At 44.4% G+C, this 11,656-nt stretch overlaps 1 pseudogene; it reads right to left on the bottom strand.

Moving 5' to 3' along the window:
• Nucleotides 1–5,323: 5,323 nt before the first annotated feature.
• Nucleotides 5,324–6,465, bottom strand: LOC136470552 (GDSL esterase/lipase At5g41890-like; annotated as a pseudogene).
• Between the last annotated feature and the right edge of the window lie 5,191 nt (nucleotides 6,466–11,656).

Here is an 11,656-nt window from a genome sequence, read left to right as displayed (position 1 = left end):
AATTGGTTCCTAGATACTATGACTGTTAAAACAATATATTTTCTAGGAATGGATGAGAGAAGTTAAAAGTGACTGCTATGTCCTGACTATTATACCATAGCCTTTAATAGTTATTATCTAAAAAATACCAGTTATAAAAAATATCAACACTGAAGGTTAAACAAATACTAACACTGAACATGAATGTCCTACCGCAAATTTACAAGAGGGAAAACCGCGCCTGGACTACAGCGCGTCAGATAGATAGGATGAAAAGCTCGAGTTCTTGTGCACTCGCTCCATCTTCTTTCTGCATCAGCAGTGGTTATCCTGTGGTGCTAGTGACGTGTTGTGCGGACCTTCCGGATGTAAAGCGTGCCAGATTGAGTGTATGTGACGCTGCGTTAACTCGTCACCTCGTGTAACGACCGTATGGTCTACAGTGCGTCAGTGCCGTGCTGCATGTCGGGATCAAATCAAAGTATGATTTTAGATGACTGGACACTGTTTGCGTGTAAATTATACGTACCGTTCATGTAGCAAGCAAGATGTATAAATGACTAGCACTGCACTGTATATACGTACCGTGCAAGATACTACTGCCTAGCTTCACTGTTCGTGTTGGCCTCGAGCACAGAAGATCAGTCAGAGCAATTACATTTACATGTCTCTCTCGCAAGGAGCAAGCCTGGTTCCCTTGGCAAGTCACTGGTCCAATTTGGCAGGTCCTGCCCATATCTGTGATACTAGCGCCATATTAGATTGTCTTACTCCTAGGAATTGGGCAGCATATGCAAATGTTTCTTCTTCTTTAAAGTGTGCATGCTTCTGTTTACTGCATTTGAGCTTGCAATATGAACTTTTACGGTTCTATATGTTTGTCTCGCTGTCTCGCATACCTGTGACAAAACCTGTCGGTGCACCAAACAAGGACCGGTTAGCTCACTGATTATAGAGCAATACTAAAAGCCCGCAGCCTCTTGTCTTCTCAAATCACCTAGTTAGTTTGTCGAATCGTGATCTCGGAAACAAACGTTAAGCCCCGCCCTGAGTTTAACCAACTGCTGCACATCTGGAGTACTCCCTCAGTCCTTAAATATTTATCGTCGTTGTTTGCGTGTCAATAAGTTTGACTATATTTGTGGAAAAATATTAACAATATTTTTACCTCTAAATAAATTTATTATAAAAATAAATTCAATAATTTATCTAATCATATTAGTTATGTATCATAAATATTAATAATTTTTAATATAAATTTAGTCAAAGTTATTTTTGAAAAATAAAAATGACAGTTAATAAGAGCCGGAGGGCAAGCAACCATGCTCCAGTTCCTCGGTGGTTCGGTTCGGTTTGACACACGAATCGAAGCTGAAGCCGAACACCGAAGTTCACAGAACTGCCGAACACCGAAGTTCACACAACTGTAAACCGATAGTTCGATTTGGTTGGGTGTTCGATTTTTGGTGAAAATGTGCGCAAGTGGAGCCAAGAGGCATAGAATCTATAGCTTCTAGAGCACCTTTCGACTGTCGTGCCGGCAAGCGAGCCAGCCTGCACGATGCGTCACCCTGCCAGGTCAGGGCCATCTCAAAAAGCACATCGCACAGTACTAGAGCACGAGTACTCCGTACTCCGTAGCCGGGCCCGAGCGTTGCTGTCGCTGCTGTCGCTGCTGTGCTGAGTTGCGTCAGGCTCAGGCGTCTGCCGCCCGTTCAGCCTCAGCGGCGGTGGACTGGACTGGACGGGGTCACGGGGAACATGGGGCCCTTGCCCTTAAACCCAGCTTAGCTTAATTCGTTTTTTTTATCTGAAACAATATTTTTCTCACACATGTTCTCCAGATTTTTCTCTAAGCCCAACGGGGCCATGGAGTCGGGCGTCGATCAATCTCCCAAACAGGCCGCACATAGGCCCGATCCGATGACAAGTAACGCTCGGCCCGAAAGGTCCGCAAGTCTGTTGCCACTGCCATGTCCACCAAGGACCAGCCTGGTGCTGCGTGCGTCCTGGCACTCGGCATCGGCAGTAAGGATGCAAGTTATCTAATGGTGTTTTTTAATCAGTTACGGAGTAACTAACTACGGTTCAATGTAATTCAGTATATTTCTTCAGCTGCTAGCCAAGCCGACGCAGGCAAACAAGCAGCAGCTCCATATCACTCAAGAAGCGGAGGATGTTGATGGTAAAGATCGTGACCACGCCAAGTGAAGATGTCTGCTGGGCGGCTCCTTTTTGTCACTGTCATGTTGGGTTCTTTCCCTGTGTTTCCTTCGGCTGGTCTCTGTTTCTGTTTCTGAAATGATGGACATGCAACCGAAAGAGTAGATGAGAGGCCGCTTCAGAGAAGTCATAGCCGTTTTGGATAAGGCTCAATTTATATGAGGGGCTCCTCTAGAGAGGTCATAGCCGTTTTGGAGGAGCCTCGATTTATGGCTCTTTCAAAACGGCTCCGGCTCCTCTGTTTTTTACTGTCAGAGTCGGAGTCGGGGTTCCTTGAGGAGCCACAAACTGTCAGAGCCGGAGTCGGGTTCCTCCAGAGAAGGCATAGCCATTTTGGAGGAGTCTCAATTTGTGGCTCCTCAAAAACGGCTCTCTCCGCTAGGAAAACGTCTGGCAGAGTAGTCAGAGCCGGAGTTGGGAAGGAGCCGTGCCAAAGGGACTTAGTTGTGATTGTGAATTGAGTCTGCCCTTTGTCCTTACAGAAACCTCCTCCACAGGATAGAAAACATTGCCCACGACCGAACATGCAGGGTCAGGGAGGAGTCGAAGAGAACAGTTTGATTTACGAAGAAATCATAATCATATTGAAAAAGAACGCGGGTCATTGCTGCAGAAGTACATCTCATTAGGTCTAATCTGAGTCTGTCCCAGAGAGGACTGAATAAGGAGGCAAATATACTTGACTATTTAGCTTTCTTCAAAATGACATAATACTATTTATTATGGTCTCTTCACTTGTCTGAGAATTGAGACCCAACTTCATACGAAGCTTCAAACGAGCCAAAGTCACTTTTGTTTTAAAAGAATAAAAACAAAGCCTATTCATTGGTTCATTTCTAGACTGATAAATCCAACTAATGCTGATTTGCTGTGAGGAAAAATACTATTGTCTAACTGATAAACCCTAACTAAATCCAACAAGCAAACAGGCTAAACCTTTTGGATCTTATTAACCAAAGAGATACGACTTTGGGCTATGGTTAGCTCAGCTCCAATCAAGAATCCCCACGGAACCCCAAGAATTCTTGGTATACGCTCATTCCAATCCTCAATTCTCCTTTCGAGATTCGGCGATAGTGAATCAATTGAACGCGCTTCGAAAATTTGTTCTACTTTTGGAAGACCTTGCGTTATATCACTGGATCTCGATTTTTCATATATAAACGTAACTAACCTATCTCCTTTGTAAAGGATTTTTCCATAATGACCATGAATAGTTGCTCCTATAGTGGCCAAATAAGGCTTACCTGCTCTTAGAACAAAGGAGTCCATATTAACAATGAAAATTTGACCATATTTTTTTATGTGTGATTTAAATAGACATAAATTTTCACAAATAAATTGTCCAAGGTGAATTATTGCCAATGTCTCTTCCCATGAGTCATGATGGAGAAAGTGCCAATTCAAATGGAATGGCTCCAACATAGGCGTAGTTGCTTCTTTCATCCAGCCCAGCACGCCATATAATCCCTTTTCCATGCCCGTGCTTTTACCTCTTTCTACGCCTAAGTTAATGTCGATCCAAAGGAAACCATTTAGATCTGAGTTAAGGAAGGAAGTGAAGTTAAGCAAGAGAGCGATAGGATAGATATAAAGCTTAGACCAATAGGCATCTTAGGAAAGCCGGTTTTTAGGAAAAAAAAGTATATTGGTATACTACCTCTTGGAGTTTCAGTTGCTATCCATTCTGTTTGAGTGCCATATAGCTTTTCCTATTCAGTTCTAGAACTAGTGGTTATAGCGAATGAGCAATCTTGTGTATATCCAAGGTAAAGGGCAAGAGACTCTGTCAATTCATCCAATGAGTAAGCAGGACAATGAAGTTAGAAATCCTTTAAGTCCCTCTTGAATTTAAGTAAACTCCGGCCCTCAAAAGTAAACAAGTTTTCAAGGGTAGGGGTAGCGTTTACTAGCCAGCAAGTAAGATAACAAAGCTCTTTTTTCAATAAGAAAAAGTAGTAGTTTTCCACAGCGGTGGGGTCTCAATGGAGGAGAACTTTCCTGTTCATCCTACACTACAGCATAGGCAAGATCTCATCCTTCGGCGAATCTAGGGGCTCAGAAGAGTGTCACCAACGACGGTAAATCGGTGGGCCAAACCAAAGAAAGACTGTCTCTTTAACGACGTGGTCATGGGGATACGATCCGACAAGAGAGATGCTGAAGAATATGCCCTCCTCAAGGGGTCAAGCACTCGATCAGACCTAAATCATCCTGTGGCACTCACAGCATGAGCACATAGGGCAAGATAAAGAGAAGGATAAATGCTAAAGAGATCATCAACTTCACCTTGGCATGCTTCCATCAGTGCCTCAAAACATTTGCTATTCTTATCTCTAGAAGGGTGCTTCTATTGTTGTAGTGTTTCTAGCGAAAGAGGATTTACAGTCCCACGCCAGCAGCCTACCAGAACCATTAATACAGGGTTTGATCCACTGAACACTTGTTTTTATCTATGAAGAGTTGAGTTGCTACCTCGAGGTGTCGACTTAGCTATTTGCCGAGAAATAAGCACATCCTGCCTTCTACCCATTATGTCGACGATTAGGTAGAGCTCTTACAGGGGCTAGGTTACCAGGATACGACCGTTCCGCAATAGAACATGGCACTAATGTATCCCCTAAGGTCCCAGCACCTTTTGATCGATACCGAAATCATAACATTTCTATATGATAATTTTAGATTGCTCTACCAGACCTGACTACCAAGATTGACCTCTCCATGCTCGTCATTTCTAGTGCTTGCACAACCTCCTGGCGCCTTATTTACTGACAATTCCCCGGGTCCAGCACTTGCAAATGTCTTTTATTTCATTAAAAAACTCCGCTTTGTCGACATCGTCTTTTCCAAACATTTGAGGTCTTAGTTGCAAGTATGAGAAATGTTGGTTTTGGTTAATAAAAATGAAACATTCAGGACTGGATATTATTTGACAAATAAGCCTTTACTTAATTCATGCTCCACCCTCAAAGTGCCAATTTAAAAGCGAACAGCTAGAAGCTCCCGCATCAGAAGCTAGAATTGACGCCACGGCATAAGGCATCGCCTCCATGCTATGTGCACATGGCCCCGAAGTGGAATGGCTAATTTGCACAATCTAGGAAGCCCAGCCTTCTCCCTCTCAGTTCCTCTGCAATCGACTTACCAGAAATCGTCGTGGCAACTCCACTTCAACCCCCACTCTTTCCCGGTGCCTATACTTAGCCCTTTGAAAAGTCTTCCAGTACCTCCCGCGTGGCAACCCGTCAGAAGCATGCCTCATAAGAATCTTTGTGGCGACGGTCGAAGCCTCCTCACTCAACTTCTGAACCAAACCACCTTCCAGCTTTGTACTACTACTACCTCCTAGGTTGCCGTTCTTTCCATTGCTTCGGGTTCCTTCCTCTGCTTCGGCGCTGCCAAACTCCTTCGTATTTACGTACACAAATTTGCTCTCTGGACCCATCTCCTGGTTCATCTTTTCGACCATCCTCTTCAATTTCTTGTTGTAACCTTCAGTGACTCGATTCGCGGATGCTGAACACTCCCCTATAGGCATGAACTCCAGAGCACGAACGTACGATATACAACCAAGTGGCCCAACGTTGGACACGACAAACTTTCGAGCACCTAGTTCATTTAGCCTCTTAATCGAGGGAAAGAAAATAGAGGTCAACAGCAAACAAGAGCAAGCGACACAAAACTACAGTAAGGATAAATTGGTAGAACCTTCTGATAAAATGTCAGATTGGAAACCAACACGTCCAGAAAGTATGAAGGATAAGGCTTCTCTTGTCCAAAGAACAGTACTGAAGGTGAAAGATACTCCAAAATATCATTGGATCCTGCAGCTACAATGAAGAGCGCCGTCTTGAAGAAATCACTTGCTGCTTCCTCCTCCATGTTCTCCAGTATCTGAGCTCTGGTCTTTTCGAAGTAGCTGATTTGTTGTCCTAGTGGAACTCTTCCAATCTACAAAGATGTTTCATAAGCAAGAAAGATTAGGGAAATATCCATAACTGCTACGCAATCAAGGAATTTGCATACATAAAAAGAACGAGTCTCATCAAATATGCCAGAAGAACCAGAGGTATAGTTGAAGAGGTATAGTTGATCCCACTGTTCGTCATTGCAGCACTTGAATTTGGAGTGGGTGGAGGAAATGATCTCTGTCCCAAGGCTTCACCTGAAAGCGTACTGACTGGAAATGTGAAATCTGCTATGCAATCACAGTAACTCATGAAATCCGCACTTGACAGTACCAAGGATATCAGCAATTCTCATCCCATTTGCTTCCAGTTGGCTTGCCGCCAGAGAATGCAAAATAGAAAGCATGTCTTTGAATGTGCTTAGCCTTTCTCGAGGATATTACCTTTTCTTTAATCCCTGGCTTAAACCCTTATTTCATTCCATTGCATGAATTTTGGACCCTATATATGCATTTTTCTAGCGCTAGGAATTGTATTTCTTTAATCCTGGGTATTGGGGTAGTCAAAGCAACAACTAGATAATCCAAAAGTGCTCTTCACTAGGAATCCATCCCCGGACCACTTGACTTGTACCTAGAACAGAGAATCAGCCAATGGAAAGCAAGGCTTGCAGTTAGATGTGGGAGATGCTCAAGACAGAGCGTGATGGCAAGAGTGGAGCGAATAATAACAGTTCTTTTTTTAGCAGAAAAAACTACAGCATCCCTTGCCCAGAGCCACAAACCATGTGCTTAGATTCGAAACCATGTGCTTTCATTCAATTGTTAGATCAGATCATTTTTTTAGAAAATCCTTGCTTTTAGGAAAGTATCATACCAAGACGAAGAGGAATAAGGAAGGGCGAAGCATTGAGAAGAATGAAAGCCTAGTGATTGCAAGCAAGTTTGGAATTTGTTGTACCAGGCACGAGGAGCCTGTTTAAGGCCATAGAGCGCCTTTCTAAGTTTACAAACATGCTGTGGATAGGTTGGATCAGTCAAACCTGGTGGTTGAAGCATGTAAACCGGCTCTTCCAAGTCACCATGCAGAAAAGCATTATTGACATCCAATTGATGTAATGGCCAACCAAAAGATAAGTCAATGGTAAGTACAACACGTACTGATGTGGGTCGAACAACAGGGCTGAAAGTGTCTGTGAAATCTACTCCTTCCTCTTTGCTCCGCACCTTTGGCTACTAGCCGGGCTTTGAAGCGTTCTAACATCAGCTCTTCTTTATACTCGGTAAACCCATTTACTGCTCCCGATGTTGCTCGGTTGTTCTTATACCACATTTCTAAGTTGTATGGGCGGGCTACCAACTCACATTTTGACGGATCTAGATTGTGGTTGTGTTTTGCGATATCATGAAGTGTTTCGTATATTGTCGTAAGTGGAAAAGGCGCGCAACGTTCTTGACCAGATCTCTTCCTGGGTTTGTGAAGGGTCGAGATGGCGACTAGAGGGGGGGGGTGAATAGTCTTTTCTAAAATTAATCGCGTCGGCTAACCGATATAAATGCGGAATTAAAACAATCAGTCTAGCCAAGACTATACCCCTATATATATGTTCACTAGCACCTTGCAAAGATACTAATTATGCAACTAAGGTGCCGGGCTAGCTAGAGCTCTCCTAAACAATTCTAGGAGCAAGGTCACACAAACCTATGCCACTAGTACTTTAAGCAACAAGGGAGCTCCTACACATGCTAGTAAGCAAAAGCACAAAGATAACTAAGCTCACTAGCAATGCTCAATAACAAAGCAACCAATGCCTAATTAGAGAGCGCAAATACTTAGTTACACAAACTAAGCAATGTGACTAACAAGGTTACTAAAACCAAATTAGCCATGCAAGGGAGCTACTTCTATGCTACACAAGCAAGAAGGTAATTAGCAAGCTACACAAGCTATCTAATTACAAGAGCAACTATACAAGCTTAATATGTATAAAAGTAATTGCAAGCTTATGTAATGGGGATGCAAACCAACGGGAAGAACAAGGTTGACACGATGATTTTTCTCCCGAGGTTCACGTGTTTGCCAACACGCTAGTCCCCGTTGTGTCGACCGCTCACTTGGTGGTTCGGCGGCTAATTAGCATCACCCGCTAAGCCCGCACGTCAGGCATCGCAAGAACCCACCCCGATAGTGAGGGTAGCTCAATGACACGCTTTACTAAAGTTGCTCTTCACGACTCCCGCGGGGCGAGCACAAGTACCCCTCACAAGCACTTCTCCGGAGCGCCGCACAAGCTTCTTGCGCGCTTCGACGGAGACCACCACCAAGCCATCTAGGAGGTGGCAACCTCCAAGAGTAACAAGCACCACTGGCTTGCAACTCGATCACCTAGTGCCACTCGATGCAACCTCACGATGCAATCGCACTAGAATCGCTCACTCACACAATCGAATGATCACTATCAAGTATATGTGTGATGGAGGGCTCCCAAGCACTCACAAGCATGGACACTAAGTCCCTTGAGGTGCTCAGCTCCAGCCATGGCCAAAGGCCACTTCTATTTATAGCCCCAAGGGCTAAACTAGTCGTTACCCCTTCACTAGGCAACTGTCGAGCCGATCGGACGCTCCGGTCGTGTTGACCGGACGCTGGACCTCAGCGTCCGATCGCCCGTAGACGACCACATGTCCTGATTCCAACGGTCACTAGACCTGACCGGACGCTCCAGCTTCAACTGACCAGACGCTGGACCCTCAGCGTCCGGTCGTTTCTAGTAAGCTCCCGAGCATGACCGGACGCGTCCGGTCGAACGCGATCGGACGCAGCCAGCGTCCGGTCACTCTCCAGCTACTGCGTCACCGTACGTCAGCCTGACCGGACGCAGCCTTCCAGCGTCCAGTGCATTCAGATCCAGCGTCCGGTCAGTTGACCGACACCGGCATCTTCACGATCAACTCGTTTTCACTTCTAACTTCTTCACCCTTGCACCAATGTGCTAACCACCAGAATTTGCATCCAGCGCAATAGAAAATAGACATTCCATTTTCTCGAAAGCGTACACCAAGTGTAAATGTGCCAACACCACCAAGTGTACACCACCATGTGTATGTGTGTTAGCATTTTCACAATCATTTCCCAAAGGATGTTAGCCACTCAACTTGCCACGCCACTCGATCCTAGCGACAATGCAAAGTTAGATCACTCGAGTGGCACTAGATGACCGATATGCAAACAAGTTTGCCCCTCTTGATAGTACGGCCATCTATCCTGAACCCGATCATAAACTTCTCTACACACCTATGACCGGTGAAATGAAATGCCCTAGGTTATACATTTGCCTTGCGCATTCCATTCCATCTCCTTCAATGTCGATGCAACACATGCACCAACACGATCAACAATGATATGATCCACTTCATATCATCACATGATCATATTGGTTCATCGATCTTGACTCTACTTGCTCTTCACCGTTGCCATCATCCATCGGCGCCAAGTCTTGCTCAAGCTTCACCGCCACGCGGTCCATCACTCCAAAGCCTTTGACTTGCCCTTCACACTTGCAACCGGTCCATCAAGCCAAGTCTAGTCTTGATCTTCTCCACCTTGATCACATGACTCAATGTCATGTCTCATGTGCAATAAGCTCCTTCATCATCACATGTGTGAGCTTTGCAACATCTCCAAGCCATTTTCACCTTCATGGCATATGTTGCTCACACACATGTACCTGTGGACTAATCACCTGTGTATCTCACATAAATACAATTAGTCCACCTAAGTTGTCACTCAATTACCAAAACCAAACAAGGACCTTTCAGTTTGTCTTCGCTTTTCTTGGGCTTCACTAGTAAATTCTTCGTTTCATTGCTTGTCTCGTCTACGCCTGACAAGATAAGGTCAGAGTGCAATCGGTGCGTGCTTGGCCCAGACGTTAATCTAGCAATAAGACACAGTATGCTTTTCTCAAACGGTTTGGAGTAAGAGTGTATGGAAAGGCGCAGAGTTCGGAGTGGAATCGGCTACCTCAGTGCTCGCCTACATCTCATGTGAAAAAGAAACTCGCTAACGCTCGGGCTTCAACTCCAAACTTGTAGCACTGGTCAATGTACTATTCCTCTTGGCTCTACTACTCTCAAAGAGCATTCAACAAAGAAGATAGCTCTCTAGATCCTATATAGCTAGCTACTCAAGATATAAGTGAATTGTCTATGCCGGACTTGCATAAGTAGAGCTGGGTCAGTTCAGGAATTTGCTTACGTTGTAGACTAGTGACTCGTTATCGTCAAGATGGTAAAGGCTGTCTTTTCTCGCTTCAAACCAGGGGCATAGTTTCTTCTTTAGGTAAGGCTCCTCTCTGGAAGAAAATTTCATTGGCTCACTAGATACCGAGGCTGGTCAAGGTTCACCCAAACACGCAAATCGTAAACATCAAAATCCCTCGAATAAGAAATTTCAGAAATGTGATAGCTCGGGCACTTTCTTCGTCAACATGGGAATCTGAAACAAAGACTAGCCTCTTCAACAAGGGAAGGCTATCTGCCTACATCCACTTACATGGGACTACCTCCTTCCAAACAAACACTCTGATCATCCGCTCAAAATCGATCTGTAGGCATAGGAGAATGAATCAGATAGGGCTACTACTTATTTTTAGGAGACTTACTTACACGGTACACTTCCTTCCGTTCTCTTTCATCGGCGTTCTGGCTATCAAGTCAAAGGGTCTTTTGTGAGAAAAAAAGCTGCCAGATGGAGGTAGGCTTCTAAGAAATAGAAAGTCTCTTTTCGCTACTCCTTACTAATAAAAAAGTTAAGATCCTTACACGTACTCTATTCGGGAAGAATGATCTTCGGTAAAAAGAGAAAGAAGTCTTCAATTAAGCTGTATTAATCCCAGCTTACTCTGGCATTGAATGGTTCCCCTAACCCTTCTTGATCTGACAGTATGAAAATCCCCTACATTAAGCATTTGGTTTTTATGTATCCCAGCTCTTGCCAGAATCTCCTTTGTTTTTCTTAACACTGTTGGCCCTCCTGTCAAACACCATTTCTCCCACTAGAGAAACTGAAAACTCCCTGACCCAAGAATCTAATAGAGTCACCTGAGACTCATCAACCGAAGAAGCAAAGGTGGTGACAATGAAATAGGATCAGTCGAGCATATTCTAACCTCGGATTTTGAGTACGAAAGAAAGGGATTAAGGTGTATCCCGCCAAAACAAAAGACATACTGGGGATGCCGTTTCCTACTAATATCAAGGAATTGAGAGGCTACCCTCATTCAGCTTTTGTAGGCTCGGGCACTTTGGAGTTTTGCTTGGCTTTTCTAGTGCTTCAAAAAGCAAATCTGGTTCGTGTGGGGCTAATGGTATAGTGATGCAAAATGTCAAGGGTGCGCAGCATGGGCATATTCTGAGGCAGTGAATGAGTCCGTTCAAGACTTCGACCCTATGCTTTCCTAATCTAGCGACTTTTGGATTATTCTTATTCCCGGTTGTGTGAAAAAAGGAGCCCTTACTCATCTTAAACAAAAGGCTTAGCGCCCT

Source organism: Miscanthus floridulus, chromosome 8 (genome assembly GCF_019320115.1).
Source record: "Miscanthus floridulus cultivar M001 chromosome 8, ASM1932011v1, whole genome shotgun sequence".
Lineage (NCBI taxonomy): Eukaryota > Viridiplantae > Streptophyta > Magnoliopsida > Poales > Poaceae > Miscanthus > Miscanthus floridulus.
Note: the sequence above shows the minus strand (reverse complement) of the source record. Positions and strands in the feature narration are given on the sequence as shown.